Source organism: Stigmatopora nigra, chromosome 20 (genome assembly GCF_051989575.1).
Source record: "Stigmatopora nigra isolate UIUO_SnigA chromosome 20, RoL_Snig_1.1, whole genome shotgun sequence".
NCBI lineage: Eukaryota > Metazoa > Chordata > Actinopteri > Syngnathiformes > Syngnathidae > Stigmatopora > Stigmatopora nigra.
In genome coordinates this window covers 5035855-5054835 of record NC_135527.1, presented here as the reverse complement: position 1 = coordinate 5054835, position 18981 = coordinate 5035855, and the positions used below count along the sequence as shown (strand labels likewise).

Below are 18981 nucleotides of genomic sequence, written 5' to 3'. Positions count from 1 at the left end.
AAATCCCAGGGCTGGTTTAAAAGGAAAACTAGATGGAGATGGTACTGTACCTGTTGGGGAAAATCCCCATGTTAGTCTAGAGATGTTACGCATGCAATATGAGGCTAGGGACAGGGAGTATGCTCATCAGCTGGCCCTCAAGAAAATGGAGTTTGAAAAGGAGATTGAACTAAAAAGGCTGGACATTGAACTCTCAAAGAGTTCTAATATGGTAGAAAGTAGGGGGTTTAAAGTTAGTGAAAGCCTTCCGCTTGTACCGCCGTTCCATGAGACGAACGTCGAGGCGTGGTTTAGTGCGTTTGAACGGATAGCACTGTCCCATAAATGGCCAGAAGAAGGCTGGGCTCTAGTCTTACAAAGGAAACTCTCAGGGAAAGGCCTCGAAGCTTTGAGTACACTGTCGATAGAAGACGGGTTGGTATATGATAAGGTTAAAGCAGCAGTGTTGCGCGTTTACGAACTGGTGCCTGAGGCGTACCGCCAAAAGTTCAGAAATCACAAATTAAAGCCTGGACAGGCCGTGGCTGAGTTTGGCCATGAGAAAGAAAAAGCTTTGGAGCTTGCACGTCTAGAGAAAGCATGTCTAGAGAAAGCACGTCTTGAGCAAGAACGGCTTGAGAAAGAAAGAGTTTTGGAATTTAAGAGGCAAGAGAAAGAAAAAGCCTTAGAGCAAGATCAACTAGAAAGAGAAAAGGCCTTGGAAGCAGAGCGAAAAGAAAAAGAACTGATTGAAAGAGAAAATATTTTGGAGCAGGAAAATTTAGAAAGAAAAAAATTGGAGCAAGAGCGGCTTGAAGAAGAACAAGGCAAGAAGAAAATGTCCGCCGCGGAGATCAGCCTGCAGAAAGCACCCCAAGTTCCGGTGCCGAGGCCACGCAAAGTACTCCTGTCGCCCCTGGGGCCGCCAGTCGCACCCGTGCCGAAGCCACTAACCAGGCTTCCGGTGCCGGCTGGCCTTCCAGGCACAGTTCTTTCTAGCACTGTTCTGCCAAGCACCGTTCTGGTCAGCGACTGCCCGCCCAGAAGTGGTAGCAATGCTCCGGCGCCCCTGGATGATGGTACCGGCGACTGCAAGAGCGGCAAAGCTCTGGCACCCCTGGACGAGGGAGTTGGCGACCCTCCGAACAACCAGGGTAAGGTGCCTGACCGTTCTAAAATTCTAGTGTCTCCTAAAGGAAGGGGGCTTGGCCAAGACTTAAAGGACCAGCGCGGATGCCCGCCAGATCGCCACGGCTCATCATCGGCCGGCACGGACGCCCGCCAGACCGGCTACGCCTTGTCACCGGCTGGCGCGGACGCCCGCCGGACCAACCACTTCCTCGTCTCATTTCTGGCTGGCGTGGACGCCCGCCAGATCGGCCACAGCTCATAACCGGCCGGTGCGGACGCCCGCCAGACCGGCCACGCCTTGTCCTCGGCTGGCGTGGACGCCCGCCAGATCGGCCACAGCTCATCACCGGCCGGCGCGGACGCCCGCCAGACCGGCCACGCCTTGTCATCGGCTGGCGCGGACGCCCACCGGACCGACCACTTCCTCGTCTCGTTTCTGGCTGGCATGGACGCCCGCCAGATCGGCCACGGCTCATCACCGGCTGGCGCGGACGCCCGCCAGACCGGCCACGCCTTGTCATCGGCTGGTGTGGACGCCCGCCGGACCGACCACTTCCTTGTCTCGTGACTGGCCGCCGCAAAAGGGGGCGCAGTAAAGCACGCTGGCGCAGAAGAGGATATTGGTGCAAAAATGGAAGCCGGCGCAGAAGAAATTATGTATAATGCCCTATTTCAAGTTTAGGAGAGTTAACTAGAGTGTATTGATTGATTGAGGCAGGTTGGTGGTTCGATTTCGTCAACAGGTTGACTCTTGAGGGGGGAGGTGTTACGGCTGGCAGCCTGGACACACACTATGTAGGAGGTGTGTGCTTTCCTTTCTTTACCGGTATCTGCCACTGTGGCAACACCCCTGTGACAGAGCCCTGCCCAGGCCAACACGGCTGTAATTAATTCCCCAATCATCCCTCCTGCCCTTATTTAAAGCCTTTTTTTCCCTTTTTCCCTTGCCCTGGCCTTTGCCCTTGTCCTTGATGCCTTGCTGAGTTGCAGGCTTGTGAGTATGTTACTCCCTGTTATATTTTGTATGTGATGTTTATGATTTTGGGTTGCATAGGGGGACTTGAGATAAGTTTAGACACCTTTGGGTATACATATAGTTTGTGCATTTAGACACAGTTATTCCCCTGTCTAGATTATATTACATCAGTTTAACAGTGGCATCCTTCGGTCTTATTTCCTGTATTTTTGTGGGTGTTCATTTGGACACCTGTCTGGGAGGGGGTTTTACCGTGTTTATTTGAGGGTGCCACTTTAATATCTCGTGCTTCCCTTATGTTATCCCGTAGTCTGTTTTATTGACTTTATTGTAAATAAAAATAACCGAAGGCTACTTGCAATGTGTGTCCGAACTCATCTTTGACAGAACCTGTCTGCTGTGATAGTTGCGACTCCCTGGTATATCATACCCCAGGGGGAGTCATAACAGTGACCAAAGATATTGGTGTGTCATGGTATATGACGCGCCCCTAACTCATAGGTGTCATGATGGAAATTTCCACTAGGCTATCTAAAATTCTATCCTCGTGACTATACTGAATAAAATTATAAAGAATACATTCTATACTCCACATTTCCCCCTATAGTAACTTTGAAAGAATTTTCATTAAATACATCAATTTATATCCCTCCTATCCAGGTCCTAGAATACAAATATCATCAGCAGATATTTATCAAGGGGTATGGAAAACAACTTACAACTTATGGTCAAGTGGAACACCGACACCCCAGATTGAATCATGTGGTTTGAATTGCACTGATTTTGATCTCTTATCGCTTACTTTTACGTTCATTACTGATAGTGTCAGGTTTAGAACCATATACATTCAATAACTTCGGATCAGAGGTAGCACACGCAGAGTCGGCTTGATGAGATCAGAGGTAGCACACGCAGAGTCGGCTTGATGAGATTTTCAAAGACTTCAGCTGAGGGAGGGGTAGGGAGTAGCCAGCGCTGGGAGATGAGTCCATCCCCCAGCCTGACCAGTTCGAATCCCTGCCTACCTCCAACAGTTGAGCTAGTTTTATTAACAAAGGGTCATGTGACCTAGGTACAAACTATAGGCGGGAAGAAGTGAACAAAGAAACGGGAGTGTCGTGATAGATGACACCCCCCTAACTAAAAGGTGTCATGATGGAAGTTTCCACGGTGCATGCAAAATTCTATTCTAGTGACTACACTATATAAACCAAAAGACATAATAATAAGCATAAAATACATTCATACTTCACATATTCGATAATTATATTATGTATGTGTGCATTTAATCATTTTTGTATGAAAGCTTCTTTAAATTGTCTGAAGAGAACTCGGGGTCTTAACAAGTCATCGAGTCCTCGTGCCAAGGACTGTTGACCTGACATCTCACCCAGACCGGGGCTCCGAGGACTGTTGATCTGGGTTTGCAGCGAAGATCCGTCAAGGACTCTTGTACCAGCAGATGGATATCAATCACTTCCGGGAACACTCGCATAGTGTTCCTACATCGTGATGCCCTTCGCGTTTCTTTATGTAATTGTTATGCCGTGTAAAGGCGTGATTGTTTAAATTCAAATGAAGTTTGTTTTTAGTTTCCTCTTTTTATTATTGTTAAATACCTTAATTGTTATTATAATTGGAGATGTTGTCTTTGCTTACGCTTGTTGGATTAATCAATAACCTTGTAATTGTTTTAATTCATGGCTTTAAAGCCGTACGAGAAATTACTGTTCGGGAGGATATTTCGGAGACCGAGAGGAAGTCTTGATGTATCTTCCCTTATAACGTTGTTTATCATAGATGCCTATTTAATTAAATGTCAATAATTGAATCAGATATCTTTTTTCTCATAGGTTAGAAAAATGTATTATCTTAATATCAATGATACTATTTTTAAACATTAAAAATTGGCAATCTTCTTCAGGATTAGCATTAGTGTCTCTCATGACACCAAAATGACAGTAATTTAACTATAGAGGGATGCCCAACTCCGGTACTGGAGGGCCCCTTTGCGGTCTCTTTTTCATATCTCCCTCCTCTATCACACCTGAACCAAATGGTCAACTCATCGTCCAGTAGCTTGATAACGATCCCAATTCTTTGATTCAGGCGTGTTGATGGAGGGAGACATGGAAAACAAATTTGATACGGGCCCTCGAGGGCTGGAGTTGGGCACGCTAATGTAATGTAAACGATCCCAATTATTTGATTCAGGCGTGTTGATGAAGGGAGGCATGGTAAACAAATTTGATAGGGGCCCTATACTACACATCCGGGCATATGTTGCGGGGGTTGATGGAGTCTATCCCACCAGACTTCAAGCGAAAGGCAGACAACACCAGTAAGCCGTAGGGCACAAACAACCTTTTGCACTCATAATCATACCGACACTATTGGGAATTGAGGCCACGCCTGCCTGCAAGTCAGCCGGGTGTTCCACTGCACCCTCAGAGATCTGGGATAGATTGCTTTAGGTTTGTGGAAGACTCCCACAGCCTCATCCAAGGCAGTGTGGCCGGGTGGTCTAAAGCGCTGGATTAAGGCTCCAGTCTCTCAGGAGGTGTGGGTTCAAATCCCACCACTGCCAATATCTTCTGAGCTGCTTAAGTCTCTTTTAATTGGGTGCAAATAGCTCTTCCCTAACATTTCAACTAAAATGTGAAAACTACTTGGGAGGGAGCCAAGTCCCGGGTGCATTAATAGGAGGCCCGTGGTTTCCCACCACTGTGTTTGGTAACATCCTCAAAATACATTTGTTCTGTGTTAAAGCCATCATGGATGACAGACAATCGTTATTGTCCACTGCTCACCATCCAAGACATATGTGTCTCTTTGCTTTTACCTTCTGACTAAACCTTTTGCCTGAGCAGTAAAAAGGTTTGTCACCAACGTGGTTTGTTAAATGTATTTTTAAACACTGTTAAATTGTCTTTAAATCAAGCTTGTACATTCAGTCGACTTGAGAATTTAAAAAAAATCAATTGCAGCGAACAAAAAGCCCTTTTGTTGCACACTGAGAAAATATATAAATGTAAAAAAGTGAACCCACCTTCTAGTCTGTTAAGAACAACTTTTGTTCTTCGTGGAACACTCCCACACGTAAATTCTGTTGGAGGCACCTTTGATAGTTAATAGCAGGCTAAACCTAAAGGCAGTGGCTCCTTAGCCGGTATCCGGTCAAGTAGTCGCAGGGGCTATTTAGCTGGTAACCGGTCAAATAGCCTATACGGCCCCATATGGCTATTTACATGCACCATGTTGTTGGAGAAGGGCAGACTTCATGAATTTGATATAATGGCTTGGTGTACTCTGGCAGGCCCATGACGGATGAGTATAGTATGGCTTGTTTAATGGTGTGGAAAGCTTCTTCAGCAGCTGTAGTCCATTCTATGGGATCTGACAGGTTGAGGTCTTTGTCACTCATGAGGTCCAATAGTGGCTGGGTGATTTGTGCGAAGTGAAGGATCCATCCTCGACAGTAGTTGGCTAACCCAAGGAAAGCCAAGACTTGCTTCTTGGTCTTGGGTCTGGGGGCATCTCTGACGGGCTTCTTCCTGTTGTCCGTTATCCTTCGACCTTTTTGTGACAAGAGATGTCCCAAAAATGTGACTTCAATCTGGCAAAATTGAAGTTTAGGTAACGAGGCCTTGTTCCCCGTCTTTTCCAGGTGTTGGAACACTCTGACGGACTGTTTTCGGTTTTCTTCTGCTGATGGGCTTGCAATTGGGATGTCGTCCACATAGTTGAGGAGTTGTGTGGACTTTGGATGTGGATGGTAACTCATGGATCTCTGGATCCCTGTGGAGAATATGGTTGGGCTGTCGCAGAATCCTTGTGGCAATCTGGTGGGGGTTAACTTCCTGTTGCCAAAGGTGAAGCCGACATGCTGGTGGCTTGAAGCAACTCGGTTATCATTTGTGCGCTGGCTGTCACCTGGGCCTTTTCCTTCTTGGAGCGAATGTTCTCCTCTGCGTGGCTTTCCCAATGGAGTATCTCAGCGGATGAGGCAGTCTTGTAGGTGACAAAGTGTATTTTGATGAATCCAGAAATGGGAACTTGGAGTCCTTGGATAAAGCATTATTTAAACTGGACTCGGAATGGGCCATTTTCATCGTCGTCATCCATCATGCGGCTGTTGGACTTGACACAGCTTTCTAATCTGGCATAGTAATAATTTGTCGTCTCGCCCTCTTTATGCCTACATGTCCTTATTCTTTGGTAATCAGAGGGTCTCTGGAACATTGTCCATGCTCTTCCTATTAGCTTTTCTATTTCTCCGGTTAGGGCATGGGGGTCGTAGGCTAATATGTTTCCCCCTACATCACTTCCTGTGAATCTCTCTCTGACTCTGCCCAATCTATGTTTCAGTGAGTTCTTTAAGGCTTTCTCCACTTCAGCTCCATACAGGTTATAGGATGCCTCTAACTGACAGAATTTTCTGGCCTATTGTTCCGCATTTTCTTCCACATCTCCGGGTCCCTTGCATGCTTCCAGGCATCCGGCCTTGGTCCAAGGTTGGTAGACCAATAAGATGGAATGTTGTTCTCCCACCCCCCCCCCCCCCCCCCCCCCACCTTGGATTCGCCACAGACATCATTGGGTAGGTTTGGACATTTCTTTTTTTCTGTCAACATCGTTTGTAAAGCGGGCTGTGGAGCTCCTCTTCCGTTCCAATATTCTCAGGAGTTTTGAGGTCGGTAGGAGTTGGCGGATCTGGTGTGGCCTGGTGACAAAATGATGTCGTCAGGGCGTGAGGCGGAGGTATCATATTCGGGGGGCATTCCAATCCTACGAGGGAGGGGTGGATGGGACCTTTGGGGGGCGCCGCTGGAGGAAAAGAGTTGGGCAATCTTTCAGCAATTTGGGCATTTTCTGGTTGTGTCGGTCTCCGATGAACGTTGGTTTCCTCTTCCGGGCTGATTTTCACGGTGGTGATGAGACCTTGTTTTCGCTCGTTATTCTTTTTCTTATTTTTTCAATGTCCTGTAGACGTTTCACACTGTTCTTTCCATATTTTCAACACCGACCACTGTTTCTCAACTTCCTCACTTTTCTTCCCCTTCCTCTCCCTTTCCTTTAACAATTCCCTTTATAAGCTCATCAAACCTTTCATATCCTTCATATTGGGACAGAAACCATGTTTCGTCACCAACCTTGGCAGATACAGGCAACTCCCCATACCTTGCATTTGCATATATTTCACATCCGGTAACTCCCCGATTTTCATTTTGCAGTCTGACAATTAACCCACCTCTTTTGTTGCTTTCTGACCTATATTAATCATTTACTTAATAGTTTAAACAACAATTCTTTTCTAAATTACCTGAAATTGATTTCAATACTTCGTGATTTACCCAATATCTCTGATTATACCAAGACCAAAAGTCCCTGAGTTTGTCTTAGAAGAGTCCCTGACTCTATTAACAGACCAAGACTATAAGTCCCTGACTTATTCTTGATTTACTTACGTTGGTCCCTGTCCAAAAATTATAATGCTCTACGTACGTTGGTCCCGAACCACAAATTATAATGTTCTACGCACGTTGGTCCCAGACCAAAAACTATTATGTTCACCGTAAGTTGGTCCCAGACTGCAAACTTTTAATACTACCGCAGTGATAATACTCATTCAAATCATTAAACTTCACATTGACAGAAATCAAAGGGTGAACTCACAATCTTTCTTGTTCTGAACCTGCCCTAGTTCGGGGACCCGTCACCAGATGACAGGAGTGGCGAGGGAACGTCCGCCTGGTTCACCCTTTCAATGGTGGATGCTGTCGTCGTGCCCCGTCGTCGCTCCGGCAATTGTTGGCTGTTGGGTCTCAGGTTTTCGGCAACCAAGTATGATAGATCTGAAAATACAACTTGAGGAGAAGATTAAGAAGTAGTGAGATCAATTTAATAGGAAATAGGTTTATTATCAAAGTGGAAAGGGGGGAGAGAGGTTAAACAGTGAAGTCCTGTTCAGCGCAATGTTCTTGCAGTTCTCTCACGAATGAACAGTGGGTTCATCTTTATATAGAAGGCATAGTATGGTTTCTAAGACAACGACCAAACTCTGGGCAAAGTCGGATTAATCAATGGCAAGTTTCCATGGCAACGACCAAACTTTGGGGAAAGTCTGATTAATCAGTGGCAAGTTTCAATGGCAATGACCAAACTTTGGGCAAAGTCTGGTTAATCAGTGTAAAGTCCCCATGACAATGACCCTGGGTTTTAGCAGCACATTGGACTTTGCAAATCCACCCTAAATCAGCTGGAAGTCAGTTTGAAAGCTGTTCCTTGTAAGTCATGAGCCATTTTGCAGTCAAGTTTGACTCTTGTCACCAACATGACCCGAATTGGCTAGGATAGGGAATGTTGGAGAGCGTTCCCTGAATCGGCCTTGGGCTTCGTCAGTCCATTAGACACTATAAACCAGACCAATATCAGTTAATGCTCCAATTGGAATATTGTACTAGTAAGCCATGAGTCAATTTCTAGTCCAAGTTGGTTGTGGCTATCAGTTGTCTGAAGTAACTCAGTTGGGAAAGTGTTGGAGTGATGATCTAACAGTACCTTGTTCAACCTTTGCAAAGCCATGGGTCGTTTTTTTTTACAAACCGTTACAATACTAGAGTGGGTGTGTTTCAATGTGTCACAACTTTTCCGTTATTGCATTATTGGCAAACAGATAGTTAATCACAGCCACTCCAATGGCAGTCGCTCATGCTGACTGACTGGGGCGATGAACGGCGGCACTTTACCTTCCAAAACAAATTTCTATTTGTAGATGTGTGGCACGCGAATCTAATGCATTAATTACCTGGTTCCTTCTGGAATGAATATTGCTGATAAGGCAGCAAAAGGGGGTGGAGCTACCAGGAGCCGCAATGGGGATGTGTGAGGTTCATCAATTAACTCATGGCCTGTTGGTCTTGTGGTATGATTCTTGCTTAGGGTTCCATAGGTCCTGAAGCCAACCCTTGGATGAGTCATTGCTGTGTTGTTTGGTGATCTATGGTGGGAAAAAAGTGTTACTACATCTGGCTCGTTGGTCTGGTGGTATAATTCACATTTAGGGAGCAATAGGTCCCAGGTCCAAATCCCCGCATGAGCCCTTGCTTTGATGAATTGTGATCTACAGTGGAGTGATATGGGACATTAGTCACCTGAGAAGAAAAGTGTCACTGTTTGTACACCCATACCACGTTGGTCTAGTGGTGTGATTCTTGCCCAGGATTCCTTAGGTCCTGGGTCCAACTCCTGCATGAGACCTTGATATGTTGTTTTGTGAGCTATGGTGGAGTGATATCGGACATAAGCCATCTGAGAAAAAAGTGTCATTCCAAGAGCACATCTGGCTCGTTGGTCTAGTGGTGTGATTCTCGCTTAGGGTGCGAGAGGTCCCGGGTCCAACTCCCGGATGAGCCCTTGCTTTTTTTCGAATTGTGATCTCTTATGGGGGTTGATATGTCACAAAGTAACCTGAGAAAAAAAGTATCACTGTATGGGAACCCCAGGCTCCTTGGTCTAGTGGTATGATTCTCACATAGGATGCGAGCAGTTCCGGACCCAACTTGACTGCAAAACGACTCATGGCTTAAAAAGAAACAGTTTTCAAACTGACTGCCAGCGGAATTAGGCTGAGCTCGCAAAGTCAAAAGTACTGCCGAAACCAGGGGTTAAACCAGGGACCTTTAGATCTTCAGTCTAATGCTCCCCCAACTGAGCTACTTCGGCTGATTGATAAAAACCAAAAACAACTTGAACTGTAAATTGACTCATGGCCTACTAGTATAATATTCCAATTGGAGCATTAAATGATATTGGTCTGGTTTAGAGAGTCAAAATGACTGACGAAGCCCAAGGTTGATTTAGGGAACGCTCTCCAACATTCCCTATCCGAGCCAATTCGGGTCATGTTGATGACAAGAGTCAAACTTGACTGCAAAACCACTCATGGCTTGCAAGGAAACGTTTTTTAAACTGACTGCCAGCTGTTTTAGGGTGGGTTTGCAAAATCCAATATGCTGCCGAAACCCGGGGTTGAAGCAGGGAACTTTAGATCTCCAGTCTAAATGGTTTTGGTTGAGTTTACAAAGTCCAATGAACTGCCAAAGATTGGGGTTTATTCTGGGACCTGTAGATCGGGGGTGGCAAAGTCCAGTCTTCAAGAGCCCCTATCCAGTCTGTTTACCAAATCTCCTCCACAAACACACCCGGATCAAATGATCATCTCATCAGCAAGATATCCAGAAGCCTAATATACTGATTATTTGATGCAGGTCTGTTGGTGGAGGGAGTTATGAAAAATAGACCGGATAAGGGCTCTCGAGAACTGGACTTGGCTTACTTTGACTCACGTAGGTGAACAAAAATCAACCTAGACTGCATATTTACACACTGATTACAAGTCAATTGATCACAAATTGAATTGTAGCTGTTTTGGCTGGTTTGATATAGTCCAACAGACTGCCAAAGCCTAAGGTTGAACCAGGGACCTTTAGATCTTCAGTCAAATGCTCTCTCACCAAAGATTTATCCACTTCAGTAGGTCAATAAAAATTAACATGAACTGTTACTCTAGGGTCCCTAGTAAACTGAACTCAAATGGATTATTAGCTGATTAGATAAAGGCCAAGTGAGTGCTGAAGCCCAAGATTAAACCAGGCAACTTTAGAAATTAAGTCCAATGCTTTCCCATTGGAGCTATTTTAGGTCAGACCTACCACAAAACCACCCTGAACTGCATATTCACTATTGGTTAATTTATACTGGACGAGCTCAAGTAATTCATTTTGTTGCAAGTATTTTTCAATCCTGTTTGTGTTTCATTCATTGATTTATGTCCTTGTCAGCTAATTGGAAATCTGTTCCTTTATCAGAATACATCTATCTCTGTTACTTGTCTTCTTCTGGCAAGATATCTTCTGATTCCATTGAGCCAAACATTAGTGCTGAGGGAAGATGAAACTTTCAATAAATTAATTCATTCAACTTCCGTGTTGCGCATCCTTGTATCAATATTGCAAAAATGTAAACCAAAAATAATGATGGCTTACCTATTAGGGTATGTTTTGTGCATTGTCTACTTTATAAAAGAAACAAGTTTTTCCAGGGTTAAAGAAACTTGGGAAATTTTATTTTTTCCATCACTCTATTTGAAATGTGAATTTTCATTGCAGGGTGCAAAATTACCCAGGTTTGCTGCTGTTAATAACTACCTGGGATAGACCCAGCAAACCCTTAACCCCCTTGAGGATAGGCAATACAGAGGATGAACAAGTGAATCCATAACACCCCGCTCATCTATTTCATAAATATGTAGGTAATTCCAACCCTTGTGGCAACCAACCCTGTTCTCCCTGAATGTAAAAAAACTACTCTCATAAGATATTGCAACAAAAATGAAAACTTTCCCCATCTTAGTGGGATACATGATATCCATACATTTTTAGATGAAGTAGTTTTTCACGGCTAGAAAAAAAAACTAGAAATACGTACCCCCAAAAAATGGAAAAGGGCGAAAAAAGCACAATTTTGGTCAGCCTGCTCCACAAAGGCTAATATGTAATGTAAACTATTAGCGAAACTGCAAGTTTAAATTCAACATGGTATCTTTTTTGTTAATCCCGGCACCGAATGTCTCGTACGTCGTTTTTTTGAAAATGGAATTTTATAAATGCAAAATGGATGACTGTGAATAGCAGCACTAACCGTGGTATGACGGTCCCCAGCCGAGACCGAGGTTCTTCAACTGGCGATCCTGAAAGGCTCCAGCAGAAGGTTGGAAAAAGCCACGAGTCTCACTAATATCTCAGGGCAGCCAACTACTCTGGAATTCCAGGAATTTCTCCGGAAATGCATCACAAACTCCGGACCACCTGCTTAAACTTGAGAAATCCTGAAGTTTTAATTTTTTTGAAGCAACCATTTTGGAAAAGTACCATATTTCCAATTTAAATGCCTCAAAATTGTTCTCAAAATTCACACCATCGCTATGGCTTCCGTCATTTTTATTCAACTGTACAATAAACCAGAAGAATTCAGTAACACGAGTGCTATGTGAATCATTACAAGTTACAAGTTTCGACAAATGATTACACTTTTGCGAGTTCAGCGTAGCAATCGATTTGGAATTGATTGCATAGGTAACCCCTATCGCTTTAACAGTCTCGTTTTTATTTTTTTCATAAGGGAAGTAACTATTATCAAGGCTGACTAAACCACCAGTTTTTTTAAACAAATCCTATCATTTCCAGGGTTGTTCTAAAGAAAGTACTCGTACACAGCACTGACTGGTAAGTCAACCAGTCACTGGTTAAGTGCTAAATTAACGGCATTTTGGATGAAACCTCTAATACGAAACCCAGACAGTCACAGAAGTTTATTGGTTCGTATTTGACAAAATATCCCATGTTGGAGCCATCGCCAAAAAGACCGACATTTGCGCATTGCACTACATCCAAGTGTTCAGCGTGACAAGTTGGAATTACTGACAATAGAACACACGTAGAAGGACCCAAACACAAACATAAATGTATTTTCATTATGCTGTACTTTTTCAATAGATTGCAAAAATGCAGTTTTTCAATTAATGTACAAATATGATTGATTTATATTTCCTATGCTTCTTTTTATCTCCATTTTATAACAATTTTGCCTGAATCGCATTCACTTTAGAAACACTCTGGAATCGGGGCATGTCTACTCCTGAAATGGGGTCGGCGGAGGTTGGCACCTTTGACTTATGTTGTTGTTGTTGAGCCACCCAGGCGCCTAGGGGTTACCCTCAGCCGCGCGAGCGCTGCCACTGGAACGCGGATTAGTTCATCCGGGGGGGTAGCCGGAGGAGGGGGCAGTCGAATATCTCCGGCTGGATGAAAACGTAGCGTGCCACATTCCTGGTTGGCAGGTTTGGGTGGTATTTTGTTGGATTCACAGGCTGCGCCAAGCGAGCCCCTCTCAGGCGACACCACGTGAACGCTTCCAACTTTGTCTCCCTTTGATATCTGTGCGATTGGTTTGATTGATTAGTTTTAAGAGTCAGCTTGTGGGACCTGGAGTGAGAAGAAGCAGAGTAGTGCACGGGAAACATGCTGTGATCATAACCCAGAGGTCATTGAATCAAAACCATGCTCCGCTACGAACAGTATTTTTTTTTTTTTTTTTGCAGAAGAAAACTACCCCACTTTCAAGGTTTACTTTGAATTTGGAATGTTGAAGTTACAGTATTTTCACACTGTAGAAAGAAAACTATCTTTTATTTTTTATGAATTTGTCAAATTGTTCAAATTAATGTATTCATTTTACTCTTAGTTTTAAGTCTTAGCAAATAACGTTTCTATATTTTTGTCACCTATGAAATTGGAAAGCTGATTTTGTCATCAAAAAGACACAAAAAGTATTTTTCACCCAAAAGAGAACTTTATTGGAACTAGCAAAAAGATTACACGTTAAATCGGTTTCAAAACATGATTGATCTTATAGTATGACAAAAGTACATTGTACCACTTATTTATTTTGCGCAAATTAATAGACTTTCACACACACCATATTAATACTAATGTTTCTTAGATCCTAGATTCAATATATAAATAATTTTCATTAAAATGTATGTTTGAATAACACTCAATTTTTTATTGGATTTGCTAGGAAATTTAATAGACAAAAACTACAATTTTTCAAATTTCTTAGGCATGTCTTTAACTGTGAAGACATCACATTAATGATTATTTACTTTCTAATTTCCTAATTTAGGCTCTACTATATCGGATAGAATTGTGAGGTAAATAAAATCTTCAACAACACTCAATTTGCTTATACAGTAATACCATGACACACAAATGTACCGACATATGATAAAATTTGAGGTATGAGAAAAACTTTGAGCAAATTTTGGACTTGAGATATGAGATAGTTGAGATATGAGCACACCAAATGGTTCCTGATTGGTGGAAAATTAGAACAATTAAGATGTTTTTCCATTGTAACATTCTGTTTTGTTTTTTTCTCGGATGGAAACAGATCAATTTGTATTTTGTTAATTTCTATGGGAAGAATTGACTTGACATATGAGTAAATTGACATACTAGCTCGATCCCGCTGTAATGTATTACTGTATTTGAATTAAAACCCAGGATTTTCAGAATGCAAATTACAATAATACTTCGATTACAATGATCTTTCATATGGACATTGATAAAGCAAGCCAAGCCGTGATTGGCCACTGTTTATCATACCACATTTGCGTATTTTAAGTCTATCATTTCGACTAAATCTCTGGCAAGAAGCTGAACAGGAAAAGGGCCTATGACCGATGTGCGTAATTGTGTTTTTAAGATATTCCTGCCACAATATGAGATAAATGGGCTTTTCTCCTGTGTGGTTTGTTAAGTCTTCTTTTTAGGTTCCCTTATGTGAATATGTTGGAACATTAACTGTGCCTGGAAAATGTTTTTGAATTGTGCAGCTTTTGAATTGGGCTGTTATAGTGAATCTGTGGCCACAGACGGAGCAGGAAAACATTGTTCTACAGTCTGGGTTAATAAGTATTCTGTTACGATCGTGTAGTGCGACACGATCGGAGGGGAAGTTGAACCCAGATGCAGAGTCGCCGAAGTAAATGGAAAGGTGAGGCAGATCTGTAGCTCTTGTAGGTTGATTTAATAAACGGGGTAACATAACATAAACAACTTGGCTTGACCACTCATTACAAACGAAAAGAACATGCGGCGTGGCGTCAATGAAAACGGCAATGACTACGAGGAAAAACAGGAAACGAAACCAGAACGATCCGACAGCGTTCACAGAAAATCATAATGCTTAAATACCAAAAATAATCTAATCACGTAATTAGTCACAGCTGATAATCATCGTGACGTCATGCCAGGAGAGGCAATCCAGCCACTCCTGACATATTCTTTTAAGCTTCCCCTTTGGGAAAATGTTCGACCACATCCTGAGCAGGAAGATGTTTTTTCGCCAGTGTGGGTTCTTGTGTGACCTTCTAAGTGGTACTTTAGAGAAAAGGCTTTTCAACAGTGTGGGTTCCTATGTTTTTTAAGCTTTTCTTGTGTGCGAATGTTTGACCACAAATTGAACACGAAAATGGTTTCTCACCTGTGAGGGTTCTTGCGTGGGAGTCTAAGCTTGTTTTGTGTATGAACGCTTGACCGCAAACTGAACAAGAAAATGGTTTTTCACCAGTGTGGGTTCTTAAATAGGTTTTTAAGCTTTCCTTGTGTGTGAATCGTCGACCACAAACTGAACACGAAAATGGCTTTTCACCTGTGTGTGTTCTTGTGTGGCTTTTTAAGGATTGCTGTTGAGAAAAGGCATGACCACAAATTGAGCACGAAAATGGTTTTTCACCAGTGTGGGTTCTTGCATGTGATCTTAAGCTCTTTTTGTTTGTGAACGCTTGTCCGCAAACTGAACAAGAAAATGTTTTTTTTCACCAGTGAGGCTTCTTGTGTTTTTTTTAAATTTCCCTTGTCATTAAATGTTTTACCACAAACTGAGCATGAAAATGTTTTTTTCATCCGTGTGGGTGCTTATGTAGGCTTTTAAGCTTGTCATTTGTGTGAATCTTTGACCACAAACTGAACACGAAAATGGTTTTTCACCAGTGTGTTCTCACATGACTATTTAAGTGTCCCTTCTGTGTGAATGCATGACCACAAACTGAGCAGGAAAGTGTTTTTACACCAGTGTGTATTTTAGCATGACTATTTAAGTGTCCCTTCTGTGCGAATGCTTGACAACAAACTGAGCAAGAAAACGGTTTTTCACCAGAGTGGTTACTTGCGAGAGATTTTAAGCTTTTTTTGTGTATGAACACTTGACCGCAAACTAAACAAGAAAATGGTTTTTCACCAGTGTGGGTTCTTGTGTGTGCTTGTAAATATTGCTTGCGTGAGAAAAGGCATTACATACCGCAATTTGGATACAAAAATGTTTTTTCACCAGTGTGGGTTCTTGTGTGTCTGTTTAAATTTCCCTTCTCAGTATTTTTTTTACCACAAACTGAGCATGCAATTGGTTTTTCGCCAGTGTGGGTTCTTGTGTGTATTTTTAAGCGACCATTCTCTTTATATCTTTTTCCACAAACTGAACACGAAAATGTTTTTTTAACAGTGTGGGTTCTTGTGTGTATTTTAAATCTTCCCTTGTGTGTAAATATTTTTCCACAAACTGTACATGATAAGGATTTCTCCCCAGTGTAGATCCTTATATGTCTTTTCAAATGAGACTTTTTCCCAAAAGTTTTTCTACACTGAAAGCATTTGTAAAGTTTGTCGCCCCTGGAATTTTTCTTGATATCTTCGACATCATCATTTTCAAAAAGCAAGTTGTTGTTGTTGTTGTTGTTGTTGTTGCACTACGAGCGCCTGAGGATTGCCCTCAGATAGCGCTAGAGCTGCCACTGGAACACGGATTATTTCATCCGGGGGGTAGTCGGAGGTGGGGGGCAGTCAAATGTCTCTGGCTGGATGAAAAACGTAGGGTGCCACGGTCCTTGTTGGCAGCTCTGAGTGGTATTTGTTGGAATTCGCAGGCCGCGGCGAGCGGCCTCTCAGGAGACACCACGTGAAGGTTTCCAACTTTGTCTCCCCAAGTTGTTGTCATCTGATAAAGGAGCAATTAAATTTTCTGCTCGCCATCCTTCTATTGAGCTGCCACACAGAAGCTCCGCCCCTCTATTGCTCACACCCAGATCATCTTCACTCTTGAAAGGCTCACTAGTTGACCATTTGACACAGTCCTCATTTTTGATTGGAGGTTGCTCCTCTCTTTTGCACTGTTCAGGGAACTCTGGCTCCTCCTCTATAATTTGAGGCCAAGTTGAGGCCTTTCCAGGCTCCACCCCTACGCTAGCCACACCCAGATCATCCCACTTCACGGCCTCACCAGGTGACCAGATCATGTTCCTCCTTTTGGATTGGAAGTTGCTCTTCTCTCATTTGTTGTTGAGGGAACTCTGACTCCTCTTCTTTGATTTGGGGGAAATCTTTAAAGCCAAAAAACTTTTGCCCATCATTTTCCCTGAAACCTGCAAAGACAAAAAGTTCATATGCATCAGGTCATGTACTGTATTTTCACGACTATTAAGCGCGTCCTGTTTTTTGCCGCAATGTCAATAACTAGTGCTATTTCTGTATTTTAGACACACAAAGGCCGGTTGTTGTTGTTGTTGTTGTTCTTCTTCTTCTTCTTCTTCTTCTTCTTCTTCTTCTTCTTCTTCTTCTTCTTCTTCTTCTTCTTCTTCTTCTTCTTCTTCTTCTTCTTCTTCTTCTTCTTCTTCTTCTTATACTTCTCGTTCTCCTTCTCCTCGTTCTCCTTCAACTTCTTCTTCTTCTCCTCCTCCCCTCCTCCTCCTTCTTCTTCTTCCTCAATAGGTTTTACGGTTGTTGGCAGCCAACATACTGTAGCAGTATCACCCTCTACTGTCTCAGTACCTCAAATTGCCAGGTTCTCAATTAAGAATTTATACAGAAGGGGTGATAATGTTAAATTTGGTCTCTTAATACCACAGCGTGAAGATAGAAGCTCGAAGTCCAATTCGAATCTAGCTAGCCGTGACACTAAACGAAAAGCTACATTTTGAGAAAAAGTTAGGCAATTTTAAGGACATTTGCCTTAAATGATACATTGGGTTTGGTCTCATTGCAAGTAACAAAAAACATATTTCAATATTTAAATATAAGGGTGTCTAAGGTTCATTTAAAATTTACTGATCCCCAATCCCCCATTTGATGACATGGAAGGTAGTGTGGCCGAGCGGTCCAAGGCGCTGGATTTAGGCTCCAGTCTCTCAGGAGGCGTGGGTTCAAATCCCACCACTGCCAATAATTCATTCACTGTACATGTATATTTTGTTCCTAGTGCTTATGGCCCTTCACTAACCTGAAGATAAAATGTGAAACTATTGGTGAGAGAGCTGAGTCCCAAACACTAATAGGAGTGTCGCGTTTGCACACCACTGTGCCACTGATGGTGCCTCAAGCGTTGCGTTCATCCTAATAAAAATTTTATGAGACCCAAATGGGGCAAAATTTGTGGTTTTGTTGATGGTTTGACGAATAGAGAGCAAAGCCAATGGGAGATCTTGGAGCCAAGACATTTTGCTGCCGTACATTATTTTTGACAATTTCTCTTTCATTCGTTCAACTTTACCTTGACTTTGTTGGTGATAAATGTGGAGTATAGAATGTATTCTTCATACTTTCTATTCAGTATAATCACTAGGATAGAATTTTGGATAGCCTAGTGGAAATTTCCATCATGACACTTATGAGTTAGGGGTGAGAGAAGACAAGTATGGGTGCCACCGATTAGTCAATTTAGTCATCATTGCTTGGGGGCCCACGTGAGCGGGTGAGTGGGCCTCCGTCAAGACAGACACCGATAATGGCCCCATGGGGAGTACAGGGCATCCCATGGGACCCACCCATACACCATCCCCTCGTTTTACAGCACCCGCATGCGCCCACACAGTCCGTTCCTCTGGAGAGGCCGACTGCTGAGCCTCCAGAACCACATCCACAGACAAACTCTAATGCACAGTCTCAGAGTGATGGGCAGTGTCCAATAGAACCAGATTAGAAGCATTATCTACTACGTATCCAGCTACTGACTTGGCTAACTAGTCAGCCGCATGATTACCTGTAGCTGTAAAAGATGAGGACTTTGAGTGGCCAGGAACATTAATAATCGCCACCTGTGACAGAAGGAACATGGCTTCACGCAAGCGTAACATGATGTCTTTGTGTGCAATGGGTTGACCCTTGCCTTTAATGTAATCATTGCATGCCCATTCATGAAGGTCAATGATAGCAGCTGAAACTGCAAACACCGAATCACTATAAACAGTAACCGGATGACCTGCTGCGGTCTCCAAAGCCAAA

The 18981-nt window shown here is 43.0% G+C and overlaps 3 non-coding genes across 3 annotated transcripts; 2 read left to right on the top strand and 1 right to left on the bottom strand.

Moving 5' to 3' along the window:
- The first annotated feature begins 4591 nt into the window (after positions 1-4591).
- Positions 4592-4673, top strand: trnal-aag (transfer RNA leucine (anticodon AAG)). Its single transcript has one exon. It is a non-coding gene; the product is annotated as a tRNA-Leu (tRNA).
- A 5065-nt stretch (positions 4674-9738) lies between these two features.
- On the bottom strand, positions 9739-9811 carry trnaf-gaa (transfer RNA phenylalanine (anticodon GAA)). The gene has a single exon. It is a non-coding gene; the product is annotated as a tRNA-Phe (tRNA).
- Positions 9812-17840: 8029 nt separating this feature from the next.
- On the top strand, positions 17841-17922 carry trnal-uag (transfer RNA leucine (anticodon UAG)). The gene has a single exon. It is a non-coding gene; the product is annotated as a tRNA-Leu (tRNA).
- Positions 17923-18981: the final 1059 nt, after the last annotated feature.